The sequence below is a fragment of the Rhinopithecus roxellana genome, chromosome 4 (assembly GCF_007565055.1).
Source record: "Rhinopithecus roxellana isolate Shanxi Qingling chromosome 4, ASM756505v1, whole genome shotgun sequence".
In the NCBI taxonomy this organism is placed as follows: Eukaryota; Metazoa; Chordata; class Mammalia; order Primates; family Cercopithecidae; genus Rhinopithecus; species Rhinopithecus roxellana.
Genome location: NC_044552.1, coordinates 149,258,827 through 149,279,924, shown reverse-complemented (window position 1 = coordinate 149,279,924; position 21,098 = coordinate 149,258,827). Strand labels below are relative to the sequence as shown.

Genomic DNA, 21,098 nt, shown 5'->3' with positions numbered 1-21,098 from the left:
CCCCGGCTCTTCTCCCTTCAATTACATCACCTTTATTTGGCCCCTGCTGCACTGAGTCATTTCTTCTGGAACAACTATAATGGATACTTTGTATCTTGTACCTAAGCACAGCCTCAAACATGTTCTCATTGGGTTTGGGCCCATTTCCTTCATTTAGCTTTTTCTTTTTTTTTTTCCCCTGAGACAGGGTGATAAGCTTTATCTATTTATTTATTTATTTTTATTTTTCTTGAGATAGAGTCTCACTCTGCTACCCAGACTTGAGTGCAGTGGTGTGATCTCAGCTCACTGCAACCTCCACCTCCCAGGTTCAAGCAGTTTTGCTGCCTCAGCCTCTTGAGTAGCTGGGATTACAGACATGCACCGCCACACTCAGCTAATTTTTGTATTTTTAGTAGAGACGGGGTTTCACTATGTTGGCCAGGCTCGGTCTTGAACTCCCGACCTTTAGTGATCTGCCTGCCTTGGTCTCCCAAAGTGCTGGGATTATAGGTGTGAGCCACCATGCCCGGCTGAGACAGGATGATAAGTTTTAAAGAGTAAGATCTGTGTTTATAGTGAGTGCTGGTAAATAAATTTGATGTCTTTTTATTGTATTCATTTTGCAGTACAAAATAACTTACTTGGGTACTAGGTCTCTTGATAAAAAATGGCTGAGCCAAAAATCCACGTTTACCTTCGTGACTAAAATGGTGTGGATATTTCTTTGCCCAAATTTCACATTGAACGGAATCCCTAATGTTGGAGGGGAGTGATTGGGTTACGGGAGTGGATTTCTCATGAATGGCTTAGCCCCATCCTCTTGACACTGTCCTCATGATAGTGAATGAGTGCTCACAAGATCTGGTTGTTGAAGTGTGTGGCGCCTCCCACACCTGCTCCTGCTCTCACCCCCTGAGATGTCCACCCTCTCTTCGCCTTTCTCCATAATTAGAAGCTTCCTGAGGCCTCTCCAGAAGCTGAGCAGATGTCGGCACCACACTTTCTGTACAGCCTGCAGAACCATGAGCCAAATAAACCTCTTTTCTTTATAAATTACCCAGTCTCAGGTATTCCTTGATGGTAACCCAAGAACAGGGTATGCAGTGAGCCACATGAATCCTACTAATGCAGTGCACACTGTAATCAGATTGCTTTCAAGTTCTGTCTAATTGTCTTCATTTAACATGGGTTGCAAGAACAGTTATATGTAACTGCAGTCAAACCATAAGACGGAACAGGGTAGTTGCTAAAATAAAGCAATATATCAAGAAGTAAGTTTTGAAATTTTTTTGCTAATTGAAATTGGATGATCACTTTTAACTTTATTCATAAACCTATCAAAACTTTAGACATGTTTTGCTAAGCAAAAAGATATTTTAATACAATTAAACAAACATATATGTACATGTTCACACATGGGTATGGGAAAAAAAAAAAAAAAAGCTGATTGCTGAATTGCTGTTGTTAAGAAGCCAAACAACTGAACCTCAGTCTCTGGCAGCAGGAGCCTGGGCCTGTTCTTGTGATAACAGACCGCTCTGAACACAAATGTGCTGGTCTTCTTCAGCTTCACCCTTTCCTGTTCTCTATCTTCAGTGTCTGTCTCGGGACCCACCTCTAACCTCCCTCGTGTCTTCCATTTCCGAAGGCAAGTTCCTTAAGTGGAACCATCTCTGTGAAAGGGGAGGCTGCAATGGTGCCGTGAAGAAAGACTGGGAATGGGTTCTGTGAAAACACAGCCAGGCCGGGTGCCACTTCTGAGTCTGATGCGTTTGTCAACATATTTCCAGTCTCCTTCCATCTTCTGCTCCTTCCTCTTCCCTCTGCCGAATTTTGCTCTTCTGCAGTTCTTGAGGCACATTTTAGGCCCTGACCAACAAAGACTTAAACAAGCACCAGGGGAAAACAAAACTAGCTTAACCAGTGCACTGCTAATTATTGCCTGTTAGCACGAGAAGAAGAGCACAATTCTTCACATTTTTGGTTGAGGTAACGTTACCCACACATTCACATGTAAATTGATTCTGACCAAATTGTTTGCAGTGGGAATTTTAGTTTAGCTGTGAGCACTGTCTCTCAGGGGCTGAGAATGAGCCCAGCAATGGGCACCATCACAGGCAGGAACACACACAGCAACACACACACATGCGACACAACACAGACACACACAGTGTGCATGATGCACACACACATGCACACAAGGACAACAACACAGACACGTGACACCACACACATGAACACAGTGTGCATGATGCACACACACATGCACACAAGCACAGCAACACGTACACGTGACACCACACACACAGTCTGCACAATGCACATGCACATGCACACACACAGCAAAACATACACATATGACACGACACACACATGCATGCAAGCACAGCAACATGTAACATGTGACGCCACACATGCACAGTGTGCGTGATGCACACATACACACATGCACACACACAGCAGCATGTACACATATGACACCACACACACATGCACACAAGCACAGCAACACATACACATATGACACCACACACACATGCACACAAGCACAGCAACATGTAACATGTGACACCACACACACAGTGTGCATGGTGCACATGCACACGCACACAAACACAACATGTAATGTGGCACCATACATGCACAGTGTGCATGATGCACACATGCACACACACAGCAGCACATACACATGTGACACCACACACGCACGCACAGTGTGCCCAGTGCACACACATGCACACACCCCCCCCACACACTCACATGATAACTAAAAGACTGAGGTATCGTCCGGAGGAAACCTTTCAAAGTCATTGCATCCACAATGATATTGCCTATAAATCTCAGTCCATGCATTCTGTATGCAATAACTATTGCTAGCCTTATTACTGAAAATGCTATTTCTTTGTATTTCTGAGCTGAAATTTCACTAAGATTGGGGTAAACCTAACTTTGATTTTTCTTGGGATGTACGCTTCAGTTTAGGAGACTTGCATGGGGCCAATAGGTTATGTACCTAGTATTTATATAATGCTTACCAGGTGTCAGGCACTGCTTCAAATGCTTTGTAAATATTAACTCATTTAATCTGCACAATAAATTCAGAGGAATGTGTGATTTTATAAATGAAGAAGCTTAAGGACAGAGATGTGAAGTAACTTGCCCAAGGCGAGATAGCATTAGGAAGACAAGTGGCATCTGAACTTCTTGCCTGGCTCCAAAGCTCATCCTCTCAGTCAGACCTCCTGAGGCCACCATCTCTCTGCTCACTTGGCCTTCTAGTTACAACACCCACCAGGCTGGGTCCCAGAACTACTTTGTGAAAGTGGCTATCGACCCGGTTTTCCTAAACACACCTGATATTCCTGTCTGATGCTTCTTTATTTCATGCCAGGAAGCAAAGAACTGGCTCCAACTGGCTCCAAATGCTTAGACTTCCCCTCCGCACACAGAGAAGAGGTCTCGGTCTGTCGTGGTGCTGGCATGCACTGGGGCCCTTTTCCTATCCCACCCGCTTCCAAGATGCCCTTTCCAAGACTTACCTGTTTTACAAACACAGTTCTTTTTTGTCTGAAAACTTCCAAGTTCTCCTGAAGGCCTAGGCTTTGGGAAAGACCAGTTCTTGATATGCAGCTACTTCTGTGTGAAGAGGGAGAAGAGAAGGAGGAAGCGGCAAGGAGAGGAAAACCTCGTGTGTGTGCACATTCCAAAGCACCCCACAGCCACAAACAGCAGATCTGATGTTTTATGATACCTTTTTACTAAATTATTGTGTTTCTTTCCTTCGTTCTGCTGGCCCAAGTCCTAGGTGCTTACCACCAGCTGATGAGGTGGGCTTATTGGATGCCGCCGAGATTTGAAACAAGAGTCTTCCAAACCAAAGTTTCGACTGTGAAGTCATTTCTTGCTTAAAGGGTCAGTGCAATCTCCTTAAAAAGGAATGGAACATCTTAGCACTCTGTATCTTTTGGCAGAGACGCAGGCTTCAAAATAAATGTTTTCCTGTAAACGGGTCCTTACTAAGTGTTAGGGTGAGTGAGTATGTGCTCTTGAAATATGCTACGGTGGAATGAAAGCTTCAGTCACCTGCAGACATTTCCCCGATGGAGATAAGCTTCTTCCAGTCCAGGCCTGGAGTTTCCCTTACTCCATTGGAAAGGAACCCGGACTGGTGATGATGACAAGCTGGCAGTGTGGCTTTCATGCACCAGGGCCAGTGATGGAAATACCCTGTTACCCAAGGCTCACGGAATGATATAAACTTGGGGATGGAAGGGACACAATGCCGGGGGAAAAGCACAAAGCAGCCTGGAGACAAGAAACAGACTCACCAATCAAACGCTGTGCCTTTTCCCCCCAGTCCCAGGATGGCTGCCCTCATGATTGTGGTGGAATCCCTGTCATCCAGCGCCACTGTGCTGGGCTGGCAATGCCGGTGCTCTCTATTAGCTACAAGGACAAAGAAAGATTTTAATTTAGTGTCAGAGTAATGAAAATGCCCTCTTCCATGGAAACTGTAACACTGGCAGGGTTTTAAGTTAATGGAATCAGATATTTAAAAAGGATTTGCAGAAAGGAATTAGGAAGAATGCTTCAAAAACCTTTTAAATGCTGCTTAGTAGATGCTCAATGGTTACCTAAATCAAAGATGTGGTTTGCCCATATATTTATTTTAATAATGTAAAATATGTCTACATGTACTAATTATCTATATTTATCTATCTGAATTTTTTCCTCAATGACCAATACACAATGAGTGGCATACGCTGCATGTGTACTGTTTTAAAGACATAATGTATATTTAGGAAAAGAGGTTTCACATTGCTGCCACTTTGTGGATCACTCTGCTTGGCTATCTTTTTAAATTTACAGGCCTTATTTCCCATTAAGACTGGAACACCTTCCAAAATGTTTTTTTTTTTTTATACATCTATAATAAGACCAAATAACAGTAGTGGCAAATTCACTGTGCTCTTGAAGCATGCGTTGGAACTCTCTCTTTGCACGGGTAAATGAGTCGCCAAACAGATCACCTGCATGGAAAGTCCTTTGCTCGTTTTGTGGGTCTGAGTTGCTGCCAACTTTTTCCATGTTCTGAAGGAGACGCAAGATGGCCCTGTTAAAAAGTCCTACTTGGCGTTTGTCAAGGACGTTCTGCTCGGGAGAGAGATTGAGGCTTCCTGTGCAAAAACCCTGCAGGCTGGGGAAGTGCAGCTCGAGCTGACCCTTTGTTTGGGGAGCTGATGAAGACACATGCCACGGGAATGAGAAAGCTACTCCTTAAGCATCAGTAACAGAGGGTGTCATGTGGATAATACAGGGGCTGAAAAATAATAAGATTATTTGGGTGTCCCCACCCAAATCTCATATTGAATTCCCACATGTTGTAGGAGGGACCTGGTGGGAGGTGATGGAATCATGGGGGCGGGCCTTTCCTATGCTGTTCTCATGATCATGAGTGGGTCTCACGAGATCTGATGGTTTTAAAAACAGGGGTTTCCCTGCACATGCTCTCTTCTCTTGTCGGCCACCATGTGAGACATGCCTTTCACATTCTGCCATGATTGTGAGGCCTTTCCAGCCACACAGAACTGGGTCCATTAAACCTCTCTTTTGTAAATTGCCCAGTCTCAGATATGTCTTTATCAGCAGCGTGAAAACACTAATACAGGTGGGTTCAGACAAAGAACTGTTGGCTCCACATGGTGGCAGCTCCTATGCCTCCCACCTGAGCTGAGGGTCTGTGGCTGCAGGCCCAGCTCCGGGAAGGAGCTGCTGGAAACTGTGGAATGAAATGAAATAGTCCCATCTACAGTTTTTCTCGTCATCTGTTGAAAAAGACTTCAATGCTTACAAAATAACTATTATTGGTAGTAATAGTCCAGGCCCATGACATTCTTTAATATTCAGGAGTATCAGAAATTTAAAGATTAGACTTAGTTATAAATGGAATATTTATTTAGGAACTTAGAGACATCTGGGCATTTCATGTAATGAAAGTAGCAAAACCCTCCCTCTTTGCAGGGCTCTAGTAGGAATCATGACTGCTGTTGGAGAGGCTCTCATATACTGTGCGTGCAGATGGTGCCTGAGAGCCAGGGGACGATGGTGTCTTGCCTGGGCTTTCTCCTTTCCATCTGGCAGGTGCCAGTTTCTAACCATCTGGCAGGTGCCAGCTTCTAACCGGCATTGGCTGCCATGTCCACTGTCATCTGTTTAGCTAATGGACAGGGAGCACCTACTGTGGGCCAAGCCACCAACAGGCACCAGAGATTGGGTGGAGACAGACCAAACCAAGCCCAGACAAATTCAATTAGTTGTTTTATGGAGGAAAGAAACAAGGACCATGCATGAGAACAGCTTGTTCTTGACGTCTTCAACCAGACACGGAGGTCAGCTCTCGTCAGCAGCTGGGTCTCCTTGAGGTTGACTGGATGGGAAGGCTGTCTACATTTCACGTTTTAATTAATTTGTAAAAGTGACTTAGATGAATTATTTCATTGGCTATTTCTCATCCTGTGCCAGTAGAGAAATTGTGAAGCCCAACAGCATATATATTTTAAAATGCAGTTATAAAAAAGCATAAATACGAAAACAAAAGCAAAACAACTAACCATTATTGACTGTGTCATACTAAAACACTGTTTTAATTTTGTGGTATGTTTTGGGGAATTTTTCCAATTTATACTCTGAAATAATGTTGTATTCAGAGCATACAACCAAAAATAGGAGCCCGTTTCTTTATCCATTTAAGATTCTCTCCTTTGTTTCTATCTATTGCTCATTCACTGGACCTCTTGTCCCTTTGACTAACTGTCTTTATTTTAAAGGTCTAATGAAATATTTCAAAGCAGTTATGAATAATCAGATGACAGATGAGTACAAGCCACTAGCAGAGGACATGAAACGTGGCGAATGCTGCCAAAGCAAAGGCTTCACTTCCATTGCTTCCTTCTCCCATTCCTCAAGTTATCACTGATTGCATGGGTGTTTATTCTTCCCAAATATCTATTCGTATTTTACTACAAATGTATGGAGGTTTGCTCAATATTTGGTATTGATCAGTCTGTGTATTTTTTTTAACGTGTATAAGGGGAATCTTACATTTTACATTTTTCATGACTGGCTTTGTATGTTAAACATGTTCCTCATGAGATTAATTCAGGTTGAGATGTGTAGTACTGTTTATTTATTACCCCACCAATGAATGCATTACTATTCACACAGTCTCCTGTTTTCATAGACTTTTAGTTGTTTCCAATATTTTGTCCTTCTGTCTTTATGAAAATCTGTCCCATTAGGCCCTTGTGGAAGCACTTTTTCTAGACTGGAAGTCTAGGAGTGGCATAGCTGGGCCATGGAGTCACAGGAAAGCACTGGAAATCTAGGAGCAGTATAGCTGGGCCGTGGAGCCACAGGAACATGCTGGAAGTCTAGGAGTGGAATAGCTGGGCCACGGAGCCACAGGAACATGCTGGAAGTCTAGGAGTGGAATAGCTGGGCCATGGAGCCACAGGAATGCACTGGAAATCTAGGAGTGGAATAGTTGGGCCACGGAGCCACAGGAACATGCTGGAAATCTAGGAGCGGAATAGCTGGGCCATGGAGCCACAGGAACATGCTGGAAGTCCAGGAGTGGAATAGCTGGGTCATGGAGCCACAGGAATGCGCTGGAAATCTAGGAGCAGCATAGCTGGGCCACGGAGCCACAAGAACATGCTGGAAATCTAGGAGTGGAAGAGCTGGGCCATGGAGCCACAGGAACGCACTGGAAATCTAGGAGTGGAATAGCTGGGCCATGGAGCCACAGGAACACACTGAAAATCTAGGAGTGGAATAGCTGGGCCACAGAGCCACAGAAACATGCTAGAAGTCTAGGAGCGGAATAGCTGGGCCACGGAGCCACAGGAACATGCTGGAAGTCTAGGAGTGGAATAGCTGGGCCATGGAGCCACAGGAACGCACTGGAAATCTAGGAGTGGAATAGCTGGGCCACGGAGCCACAGGAACATGCTGGAAGTCTAGGAGTGGAATAGCTGGGCCATGGAGCCACAGGAATGCACTGGAAATCTAGGAGTGGAATAGTTGGGCCACGGAGCCACAGGAACACGCTGGAAATCTAGGAGTGGAATAGCTGGGCCACAGAGCCACAGGAACATGCTTGAAGTCTAGGAGCGGAATAGCTGGGCCATGGAGCCACAGGAACACGCTGGAAGTCTGGGAGTGGAATAGCTGGGCCACGGAGCCACAGGAACACACTGGAAATCTAGGAGTGGAATAGCTGGGCCATGGAGCCACAGGAACATGCTTGAAGTCTAGGAGCGGAATAGCTGGGCCACGGAGCCACAGGAACATGCTTGAAGTCTAGGAGCGGAATAGCTGGGCCATGGAGCCACAGGAACATGCTGGAAGTCTAGGAGTGGAATAGCTGGGCCACAGAGCCACAGGAACATGCTAGAAGTCTAGGAGCAGAATAGCTGGGCCACGGAGCCACAGGAACACGCTGGAAGTCTGGGAGTGGAATAGCTGGGCCACGGAGCCACAGGAACTCACGTCTCCAACTTCAGATGCAGCCACATTTTCTCCCAATCTTTGCAGGAATCACACTGCCATGAGTGTGGAACAGTTTTCTTAACCCTCTCCAGATTTCTATTTTGCTCATAAATTTACTTATTAGTCCAGATTCTCCAGAAAAACAGAACCAATAGGATGTAGAGAGATATAAGAGGAGATGGATTATGACCATTGGCTTCTGTAACTATAGAAGCTGAGGAGTCCCATGATCTGGCCTCTGCAGGCCAGAAAGATTCTGGCGTAGATGAGTCTGAATCTGAGGCCTGAAGGCTGGTGAGCTGCTGGTGTTGACTGAGGAGTCCAAGACCTGAGAACCTGGAGCTCCAGTGTCCAAGGACAGGAAAGGGTGGATGTTCCAGCCCAAGGAGAGGGAGGGAGTGAAAAAGGGAGGAAGAGAGGGAGAGAGAGAATGTGTATTTCTTTTCCCTGGTAAAGTCGAATATCCTGTACTCAATTTATTGATTCAAACATTAATTTCATCCAAAAGCATCCTCACAGAGACATCCACAATAACATCTTACCAACTGTCTGAGCATCCCTCAGCCTAGTCAAGTTAACACATAAGATTAGCCATCACAATTATGTTGTTTTAAAAGTACTGACATAACTAACTGTGATACCTTGTATCATAATTTTCATCATCTTTTTTCTTCTTTCTTTTGTGCCTGTATTTTTGTGACTACTTTATGACCTTTGTTCTTTGTTATAAGGCCTAGACAATCTTGCCACATTTTATTTAAAAAATCCTGCTGAGATTATAATGAGAAGGGCATGAAATCTATAAATTACTTTGCAGAGTTTTGAGATCTTCACAATATTGAATCTTTCTATCCATGAACATGGTAAATCTTTCCATTCACTTACCTGTTTTTAATATGCCTCAAAATTTTGTAATTTTCTCCATTTCTATCTCATGAAAATTTTGTTACTTTCTGTTTTTATGTTTTTTTTTCTGTTACCTGTAATGTTTCTAAGTCTTGAGTTATTCTTTTTGATGGTGCAAAGGAGTATAATGGAATTTTAGCTGTGATCAATAACGATTTTAATTTTTCCTATTAACCTATTTAGAATAGTGCCTGCTCTATATTGAATACCACATAAACGTTTGTTAAAAAATAAGGAAAGCTGCTCATTCTCTAAGTTAACTCGGAATGTTGCTTCCATGTCACTGTAATTTCTGATATTTGACATGGTTACTTTAGTTAGCCATACCTTATTGGAATAAGAGTATTCTTTTATATTTTTAGTTTGCTAATTGTTTTTTAATCTCACCATGTGGGATTTTTTTCTCCTTGATTTTGTTGCCATAGCAAATTTTGAAAAGCATTACTAGATTTTCTAACGTTTTTGTCTTGTTGACTTAGAATGTACTCAACTATGTCATGATGTAAATATTTTAGTATTTTTTTTCTGGATTTTCTTTCTTAACGTTTTGTTTATTACTTTTGCATCTATATTCGTCAATAAGATTGACACGTAATGTTTTATTTTTATGCTGTATTTTGCTGGGCTAAGATTTTGATATCATATTCAGTGATTTGGGGAGTGTTCCTCCTTTCCTGGTCTCTGGAAGAATATGTGTGGTTATACAGTTATTTGCCCATTTAATGATTACCAGATCACCTCTCTAAAAAGACTCGGAGCCGGGGAGATATTTCTTTTCTGTGTATACACTTTTAACATGTATTTCCATTAATAGTCATAAAGAATATTTGGCGAGGATTGAAAGGTGCTGAGGATCTGTCTGAAAACTGAATGCAATGGACAAAGTGACAACACACAGGGCAGGGGAGACATGAGGTGAGGCTGGGCAGCCTGCTCGTAAATGCTCCTAAAGGGGAAAACAGAGGAATGAAGGAGCTAGTGATAACACCAACCACTAACACCTGTTAAGGCTTCATGGCTCTCAGGTGCTTGAGAAGTATACTTCTCCAAACACCTTAGGTTGGTGCTGTTATCTTCCTTCTACAGATAGGGAAACTGAGGCATGGTGCGTTTAAGAGGGTTTGGATCCCACAGTCCTTAGCGGTGGAGCCGGGATTTAAAAGCAGGCAACCTGACACCCCAGTGGGTGCTCTTAACTCTGTTGCACATTTTTTACCCAGGGTGCCTGTGCCCAGCACGCTTCAGAAGGTCACTCCCTGGTGCTGAAAGAAGGCACAGGCCTTCGGGGATCAGTAAGTGACTGGCAGTATGTACATGTAATAGCACATGACTGTGTACAGTCCTGTGAATTTCAAAGCATCCAGGATGAAGTTAGAGAACCAGAGCAAATGAACAAAATTCCAAATGCTTTCAGAAAGAAAGACACTCAAAAAGCAGCGGTAATCAGGTTGGCATGAAATTGTGTTGGTTGTTGCATCCTGGAGGCAGTGGGGTTAGATGTGTAAAGATGTGAGGAACGGTGACAGGCACCCCCGGCTTGCCAAACACTTTCACTGTCTGAACTCAAGAACCAAACAGATCTGGATTTCATGATATTGCCCAAGAGCAAACTGGCTATCAGGTTCCAATTACACTCATATTCTTCATCCAAAGACCACCAGGAACACTTGTGTTCAAAAAATTAGATTTATTTAACTTTCTGAGACAAGCAAGAGTGGAATTAAAATGAACCAGGAAACCCTTTCAATAACGGGGAGTTAAGAGGGGCTTCTGAAAGCATGGGGGCTTGTGCTAGGTGATTCCAAAGAGAGATTAAGGAGAGGGGAGCCAATGCTGGATGGGTGAAGAACAGATTAAGCGGAGGGAGACAATGCTGGATGGGTGAAGAACAGATTAAGCGGAGGGAGCCAATGCTGGATGGGTGAAGAACAGATTAAGCGGAGGGAGCCAATGCTGGATGGGTGAAGAACAGATTAAGCGGAGGGAGCCAATGCTGGATGGGTGAGGAACAGATTAAGGAGAGGGAGCCAATGTTTGATGGGTGAATCCCAAAGAGAGATTAAGGAGAGGGAGCCAATGCTGGATGGATGAAGATACCGTCATACATGTCGTCCCAAGAGGGGAGATTTGAGGGGGCGCGTGTGGGCACGGATGAAGTGGCAGGTGTCCCTGTGAGTCCGAGGGGCTGCATGGTGGTATCTGATATGTGCTGGGTTTGCCTCCCTCCTGCTCCAGGCCCTGCTGCAGTGTGGTCTCAGCTCAGCATTGCTGCTGCCCTCTGAGCCTGGCTGGTCCTCAGTTAGGAACAGCAAGATCTGGCTGTCGGCAGAGTCTTTCCTCTTTCTGAAAATCCAGGGGTTACACAGACTCAGACACCACAGTTTCTGCCTCGGATTCAGGCAAATTGGTTTGGCAGAAAAAAACGTACAAAATGTAAATTTGCATCTTTCTTTATAGTATTTTCTCTTAGTTTCAGATAGGAATAGAAGCCATTTGTCATTTATTGATTGAGAGGGTTTTTTTGTTTTCCGTATGTTTTCAAAACAGAAAATAACTTGTGGTTTCAGCCTAAGACTAGTCCTGTTAAAGAGTTTATGCTCATGACTTAGAGGCAGAGGGAAGGGAAGAAGATTGTGTCAAGGAAGGAGAAAGGAGGAGGAAATCTTCCCATAGATGAAAGTGAAGACAAGTCAATGATCCTGCGAGTGGGCGACAAGAAATTTCTTGAGGGCAGGGACTATGCCTAATTCATTTTCCCCCAAAATAGCTAAAGAAATAACCAAACAGAGTAAGTGTTCACTGAATATTTATTAATGCAAACATTTATGAAATGAAGAAGGAAAGAAACAGGATATAGATGAACCCACATTCATTAAAAAGTGTGTGATCCTGTAATGAGGCAGGTCCTGATAAAAACTGAATAACAAAGGGAAGTATTCCAACACCAAAGTAAAATCTGCAATTAGAAGCTAGGAAGAGAAACCGGGCCAATGCTTAGCTGCCTTCTTGCACTTATCCTCCACAGTGTACATGGTTTGGGGGTCTTGGACAGGTTCCTGGGAACTACAGTAATCTGGCGCCAGCTCTCACACGTGCGATTTGCAAGGGGGTCTGTGCTTGCGCTGCTTTTTAATTTCAAGCTCATCTTTTTCAAAGGTATCTACTATTATTTATCTGGCTCTGTATCTCTCCACTTTTGTCAGAGCGTTTGCAGCATTTACATCTTAATGTGTTTGAAGAGTTTCTATCCATGTATTGGACACAGTGGCTGATGCACCACCCTTCATTTGATGCAGCCAAGGTTAACCACATCACAGGGTACCAGGCGTTTAAAAAGATGTAAGGAATTTCAATCAGGACATTGTTTTAATACAAATCATATACTTAGTGATGCTGAGGGATCAGAAGTTTGGGAAGAACGTGATTTCTCTCCGGAAAAGTCATCTCCGCAGGCCTGAGACCTGCAGCACAGCGCGGAGACAGGGTCCAGGCTCTCAGTGTCACTTCCATTTCCCACCTCCTCAGCCCTTAGAGAGCTGTGCCTGTGCTGTGCCTGAGCAAGTGGGGAAGGGCTCTTTGGAAGGACTGGGAAACTTCGTTTAAACAATCCTGTAATTAAATCATAGCTCACTGCATGCCTACTGCATGCCTGGCGGTACAGATGCATTCTCCATCCAGTACCCGAGACACCCTCTCTGTGGGCACCTCACTTGTTCCCCAGCAGTGGGGCTGGCCACCGGACCCGTTGGCCCCCAGCAGGGCCAGGACTGAAGAGATGTCTAAAGTTAAATGCTGGAAGGTCCAATTTGCTAAAATCACTGAAAGAACTTAACACAGATGTCTACCAGATTGCAACAGTGTTGGTTACCACAATACAGTGACTTATTTAAGATAAAGTAGAACCGGGCATGGTGGCTCACGCCTGTAATCCCAGCACTTTGGGAGACCGAGGCAGGTGGATCACATGAGGTCAGGAGTTCTAGACCAGCCCGCCCAACATGGTGAAACCCTGGCTCTACTAAAAATACAAAAATTACCCAGGCATGGAGGCATGCACCTGTAGTCTCAGCTACTGGGGAGGCTGAGGCAGAAGAATTGCTTCAAAATGGGAGGCGGAAGTCGCAGTGAGCCAAGATTGCACCAATATGCTCTAGCCTGGGCAACAAAGCCAGATTCTGTCTCAAAAACGGAAAGAAAAAAAAAAAAAGATAAACTCGTACCTCAGCATCTTTGAGACTTTAGTGATAATGAGACTGAACATTTCTTTATAAGCTTATTTATTTATTTACTTATTTATTTATTTATTGCTTTCAGATGTCAGAGTCTGGTGTTGTCGCCCAGACTAGAATGCAGTGGCATGATCACAGCTCACTGTAGGTTCAACCTCCTCAAGCTATCCACCCACCTTAGCCTCCCAAAGTGCTGGGATCACAGGCGTGAGCCACTGCGCCCGGCCTACTTACTCTGAAAATATTTTTTTTTTGCTTACATTCATTTCCTCTTTAAAAACTCAAGTTTGTAAGGAAGTTAAGGAGTCTGAATTTTACAAGTGCTCCAGGTAATTCTGATGCCATTCTGAGTTCTGAATTAAGATTTTCTGGATTATAGTAAAATGAAACATCTGTTCAGAACATAAGAAATGCTTATCTAAATTAGACGTTGTTATTTCCTTTTTGCACATAGGAAAATTGAAGTTCAGTATTAAACCAAGTTGTCAGATGCGCAGTTAATCAGTGGCAGGGTTATGCTTTATACCAGGTCTGTCTGACTCAGGAGCTGGTATTGCTCTCTACACACACTAAATATTTTCTAAAAGAAAGCCAGTATTTGCATCCACTAAATAGAATATAAAGCCAAGCTTTATATTTTTAAAAGTCTGGATTTTAAAATAGATTATTTCATAAGCCAACTGGTTAAAATGTTCTGATGTAACTGCATGAAAATTCTAACATATCCTGTCACCTTATGATTCGATGATAACTGGTTTGTTGGAGGAAAAGAGAAAATCCATAATTGGCTGTTGAGAAACTTGAGATGGGATTTGTAGTCATTAAAGCTGAGGATCAGGAGGGCTTATGCCCACAGCCGCTGGGCCCCAGCACGCTGGACACGTTCGCCCGTGATATGGGATGGGTTCACTTCTTTGTTAACAAACCCGTCACCCGAAAGCGGCTGTCTCGCCTCCACTGTAAGAGAGGGTCGGCAAAGGCACAGCTGTGGGAGAGTGTCACAAACTGGTGCACAGATGCCAGGGGTCCAAGACACAGAGCCACATTTCACTCTGGTGTGATCTGCCCAGGGAGGAGTTAAACGTGTGTTCCCTATCGAGAAACAGGAGGCTATTTCTCACTTGGTAAATGTCGACATGACCTGAATGGACAGCATTATTCTCACTCTCCTGTCCAGAGCTCACAGAGAGTTTGCTCATCCTCCAGGAGAGTTAAGTGACCTGGCATTAAAATGACCTTTTATGGGTTCAAGGCAAAGTCAATCAATCCTGAGATGCCATTCTAACCTCTCATCCTGCTGGTAGTTTTCCTTCCACTCTGAATTCCATGTAACTGACAGAGTTACAGCACAGGAGGTGGAGACCCAGCCGTCAGTGGGAGCCATTTGCTGCTGAGTGCCACGGTCTTTGGCCAGCAGCCCTTCCTTGCCTGGTGCCCGGCTGCGGCTGGCAACATCTGTGACTGACCCTAGGGATCCTTGCCTGGTGCCCGGCTACAGCCGGCAGCCTCTGTGAGTGACCCTGAGGATGAAGCACCCAATGGTGATGAAGGAAGGTCCGTTAACAAGCAGAATGTGGAGAGACCAGCAGGAAGAGAAGCAGAGGTGGTGGCAACAACGCTTTCCACACTTTCTTGCCTCGTGGTCTCATTTTTCTCTCCGCCCTTTATCCCAGGAGAGTGTTCTCCACTATTTACAACTAAACTCGGGGCTCCTGTCCTTGCTTAGCTTTGACCAACGTCTTGGAGGATTCAGGCTTTCACCCATTTCATTCAGGAGAAGCCCAAGATTTCATTAACAGTGGGGTTTTACAAACTTCCAACGACAGAGCCTAAATCATCATCAGTGCTGATGGCTTGGATCCTCTCATGGGGCATCTGATCCATGTTTACCGGGTGCCCACTATGTCCTCTCCACCAGGCATGCAACTCTGCAAAGAAGAAAAACCCGGCTCATGCTCTCAGGGAGTGTGGGAAAGCCATGGAAAAGTTCTCCTGAAAAGTAAACACGCACAGCATTAGGAGATGACCGTTAATAAATGAAACGCGTGAACTGCTTTTCATGTGTGCATTGAATGCTGTCACCAAGGTTGGTCCTCTGCAGTGCAGTCCCAGCCTGTTTTGACCCCATTCCTATAAACACCACAGGAAGGCACTACTTAGCTTGGTATTTGTGCCACTTGAACATGTTCCCGTTAAGCACATATTTGTGGTAATTGGGGATAATCCACTTAGTCTAGGTTTCTCATGAAAAATGTGTGGAAGAATTCTGTGCCTCAAGCATTGATGGGTCAGGCACAGTGAATCAGAACTGTGTCCAATGCACCCACCCTGCTTAATACCCACCTATGACATGCCCATCTCAATGGTGTCCAATGCACCACCCTGTTTAATACTCACCTATGACATGCCCATCTCAATGGTGTCCAATGCACCACCCTGTTTAATACCCACCTATGACATGCCCATCTCAATGGTGTCCAATGCACCACCCTGCTTAATACCCACCTATGACATGCCCATCTCAATGGTGTCCAATGCACCCACCCTGTTTAATACCCACCTATGACATGCCCATCTCAATGGTGTCCAATGCACCACCCTGTTTAATACCCACCTATGACATGCCCATCTCAATGGTGTCCAATGCACCCACCCTGTTTAATACCCACCTATGACATGTCCATCTCAATGGTGTCCAATGCACCCACCCTGTTTAATACCCACCTATGACATGCCCATCTCAATGGTGTCCAATGCACCACCCTGCTTAATACCCACCTATGACATGCCCATCTCAATGGTGTCCAATGCACCACCCTGTTTAATACCCACTTATGACATGTCCATCTCAATGGTGTCCAATGCATCCACCCTGGTTAATACCCACCTATGACATGTCCATCTCAATGGTGTCCAATGCACCACCCTGCTTAATACCCACCTATGACATGCCCATCTCAATGGTGTCCAATGCACCACCCTGTTTAATACCCACTTATGACATGTCCATCTCAATGGTGTCCAATGCATCCACCCTGGTTAATACCCACCTATGACATGTCCATCTCAATGGTGTCCAATGCACCACCCTGCTTAATACCCACCTATGACATGCCCATCTCAATGGTGTCCAATGCACCACCCTGTTTAATACCCACTTATGACATGTCCATCTCAATGGTGTCCAATGCATCCACCCTGGTTAATACCCACCTATGACATGTCCATCTCAATGGTGTCCAATGCACCACCCTGCTTAATACCCACCTATGACATGCCCATCTCAATGGTGTCCAATGCACCACCCTGTTTAATACCCACTTATGACATGTCCATCTCAATGGTGTCCAATGCATCCACCCTGGTTAATACCCACCTATGACATGTCCATCTCAATGGTGTCCAATGCACCACCCTGCTTAATACCCACCTATGACATGCCCATCTCAATGGTGTCCAATGCACCACCCTGTTTAATACCCACTTATGACATGTCCATCTCAATGGTGTCCAATGCATCCACCCTGGTTAATACCCACCTATGACATGCCCGTCTCAATGGTGTCCAATACACCCACCCTGCTTAATACCCACCTATGACATGTCCATCTCAATGGTGTCCAATGCACCACCCTGCTTAATACCCACCTATGACATGTCCATCTCAATGGTGTCCAATGCACCACCCTGCTTAATACCCACCTATGACATGTCCATCTCAATGGTGTCCAATGCACCCACCCTGTTTAATACCCACCTATGACATGTCCATCTCAATGGTGTCCAATGCACCCACCCTAATACCCATCTATGACATGCCCATCTCAATGGTGTCCAATGCACCACCCTGCTTAATACCCACCTATGACATGCCCATCTCAATGGTGTCCAATGCATCCACCCTGGTTAATACCCACCTATGCTGTGCCCATCTCAATGACACATACATGTGTCAGAAAGTAGCTGTAATAGCATGTCTCTGGTATTTACGGTTTGGGCTGTTTTGCCTGCTATTTCTCTTACCAGAAATTACAGAACGTCCTTGGCGATGGCTCCTGCACATTTTCCAAGTGTGGTGTTGAAGGAGCAGCTTTTTAATCAGTTTTGTGACAGAGAATCTTTTCTTTTCTGCAGTTTTCGCTGAGGAGGGTAGCTCTGTGCTGTTCTGGTTTTCCATCTATCTCGGTCTCTATCCCTTTTTGAGTTGCCTTTGCAGGTTTGTTATGTATTTGTGGTTGCAGAAGTGCAATTTAAACCCCACTGGATGAGAAGACACACTTTATATTTGGAGTTGAAGCTCTGGGCAGATCCCACCGTGCATAACAGGGTTGCCCTGACACTTCCTATGGCTGCCATGGGTGACTCCCTGCCCTCCACTGGATAACATCATTCTGGGCTCATGGTTCCCATCCGTGGTCAAGAGACCCTGTGCCTTACACACGGCTCCTCTGAGAGCCACTGAAGAGGGTGGAGGAAGGGACAGCAAGGAGAGAGGGAAGCAGAGTACTGGATCTGTTTTTATACATTGGGCTTCCATTTATGTTTGAAGTAAGGATACTATAACCACACACACACACACACACACACACACACACACACACACACACACACACAATTATAAAATCACAGCATCAGGATAACCCAGGATGTCTCATTAACCTGCGAATAAAGAGACAGGGTTATGCTAACAATAAAAGCCCAGATTGTATGGGAGTTTAATACATCTTAGCCCTCTGCAAGATGACCCTCTCACACGGGCTTGGAAAGCGTTTGAGCCAACTAGCTATGGAGCCATAACTCCTATCCGCATGGCACAGTTCCCCAGATTCCAGAGCAGAAGGCTGACTGGCTGGACATCAGAGTGGAGACCTCCCTGCCTCCCTCATCTCTCTGGGTCAGGCACCATCAGAGGAAACCAAGGCTGTGCAGTTGTGCCTGGATGTGGCCTCTCAAATGTTGGTGCCATTGGAGAAGCAGAAGCACACATTTTACAGCGTTTGGAGAGCAGAGACTACAGAGCCCCTGTATTGAGCTTAGAACCAATTTGATATTTATCAAAAGGCTTCCCTTAGGGGTTGAAGCACATTTTAAAATCCTTTTATTCTTTGCAGTTTAAAATATAACCCAGTCCCTTAAATGCCCTCCTTGTTATTGTTCACCATGTATGCCACTGCGGGGGTACCCCGTGCACAGGGTCTGGGGTGTGCAGTCAGGCCTCCTGTGATGGAGGGCAGTGGGGACACCAGGTCCACGGGGTCAGGTGTGCAGTAGGAACACCCAAAGTGCAGGCTCTGCCTTGTGTGGTTCGTGAAGTGGTGCCTTTTCCTCCCAGTGCCTGATTCTCAGCTGTGTGTGCTGTCGAGGAGGCAGGTGCCTTCTTCTCAGGGAGTGTGGGAAAGCCATGGAAAAGTTCTCCTGAAAAGTAAACACGCACAGCATTAGGAGACGACTGTTAATAAATAAAACGCGTGAACTGCTTTTCATGTGTGCATTGAATGCTGTCACCAAGGTTGGTCCTCTGCAGTGCAGTCCCAGCCTGTTTTGACCCCATTCCTATAAACACCGCAGGAAGGCACTACTTAGCTTGGTATTTGTGCCACTTAAACATGTTCCCGTTAAGCACATATTTGTGGTAATTGGGCATAATCCACTTAGTCTAGGTTTCTCACGAAAAATGTGTGGAAGAATTCTGTGCCTCAAGCATTGATGAGTCAGGCACAGTGAATCAGAACTGTGTCCAATGCACCACCCTGCTTAATACCCACCTATGACATGTCCATCTCAATGGTGGCCAAGGGGTCTGGAGTGCATGTTCCTCTTGCTCACTCAGTCCTCCCTCAGCTTTTGCAGCTGTGCACCCCACGGTCTCCATCTGACACCTTGTCCCTTAGAGAAACCCTGCACCATGCTGTGTGCCGGCTCACCTCCCTGTGGGTCAGATCCATGGCCCTGGGGACCAGAGGGGTGAGGCTCCCGCCAGTAGCACTAAGGCCACGTGGATGCACAGAGGCTCCTAAGCGATGCCTGAGCCTCCTCCCGCTGGCTGAGACATGCCACCCTGTGACCTAGGCCAGGAAGGCCAAGACACCTCAGCAGCCCACACACCACCCCACCAGTTCCTTGCTTTCCCTCAGCTCACAGGCATGTCCATCCTCTCCAGGAACACATCTGAGCTCTGTGTCCTGAGGTCTCACTCCTCCTCCCCCCTATTCTTTGTGACTAGAGTGTAAAGATCTCTATTCCAGGCACAGTAGTAGGTGTTGTAGCTATGGTTTCCCCACAATTTTGAGAAAGTTGCTGTTGGTTTCTTCATTATGCAGAAGAAGCTGAGATTCAGAGAAGTGAAGTGAGCGGCTTAAGACCCCAGGTGTAGGGACTGACGGGACCGGACACAGCAAGCTGTTCACCATGACTGTCCTGCACCCTTCAGATCTCAGGAGAACCTGAGGAGGCAGGTGCCGCTCTTAAGCACGTTCTGCCGCCAAGGACACCGAGCCACAGAGGAACAAAGGAACTCGCCAAAGTCACCCACGGGACAGCGGCAGACCTGGGAGTCATCGGGTGAACCCAGCAGGGCAGGACCTGAATCTGCCCTTAAACTAGGGGCTGGCGCCTGTGGTCATTGCAGCCCACCCCACAAATGTTTCTGTCAATAGTTTTGCTGGCACATAGCCACAGGCATTCACTCCACGTAGACATTGTCTGTAGCTGCTTTCAAAGCTGTAGCAGCTGAGTTGAATCATTGCAACGAAGACTGCAAAGCCTAAAATACATATTTTGGCCCTTTACAGGAAAAGTGTGCTGACCCCTGGTCTAAAGCACCAGATTGTACTGCTCCCGCTGTGTGGCAGGCCTTGACCACGGACAGAGTATTTTTATCTACACGGTGGGAGGATATCTGAAGTCCTCTTGAAAAGCTCAATGTCCTACTGCGCATGCACAGCAAGACCTTCACTGAGGGGTGAGAGCTGGAGTGGAGACTGCACCTCTGGGGTGACGGCAGAGGCCGTCTAAGCTGTATATCCATATGCACAGTTTTAACACCTGCAAGAACGCAATCTCCATCAGAGCTGCCCAGGCCTGGGTCCCGCTGCACTTGCGCTTCCAGGAGAGGCATGTAGGAGCCAGCTGGGGCTGGCCAAGGGGAGACGGGCAGGAGACAGACCGCACTCTCCACTGGCGATGCTCCACCCCTGACCACCTCGACCCCTCGACTGGCAGTTATCACTCCTGCTTTTATTTCCTTTGGGATATGTTCTTTCCCAGGAGGCTCCTAGATTCTTTTTCAAGCAAGATTCTAGCAGGCGCCTGCCATCAATCTTTCAGATACATTTGGATGTGTATAACCCCAGCTGGGGCTCGGGTTAAGACGGCCACTACCCTGCATGTCCTAGCACCAGAGACTTATGTCAGAGCTCCTTGAAGATTCCT

The 21,098-nt window shown here is 45.6% G+C and overlaps 1 long non-coding RNA gene across 1 annotated transcript in view; it reads right to left on the bottom strand.

Moving 5' to 3' along the window:
* Positions 1-3,804: 3,804 nt before the first annotated feature.
* Positions 3,805-21,098, bottom strand: part of LOC115896962 — a 39,878-nt gene continuing 22,584 nt past the window's right edge. The window contains exon 4 of the long non-coding RNA XR_004056913.1: positions 3,805-3,908. This is a non-coding gene — a long non-coding RNA (uncharacterized LOC115896962). The remainder of the gene's footprint in view (positions 3,909-21,098) is intronic.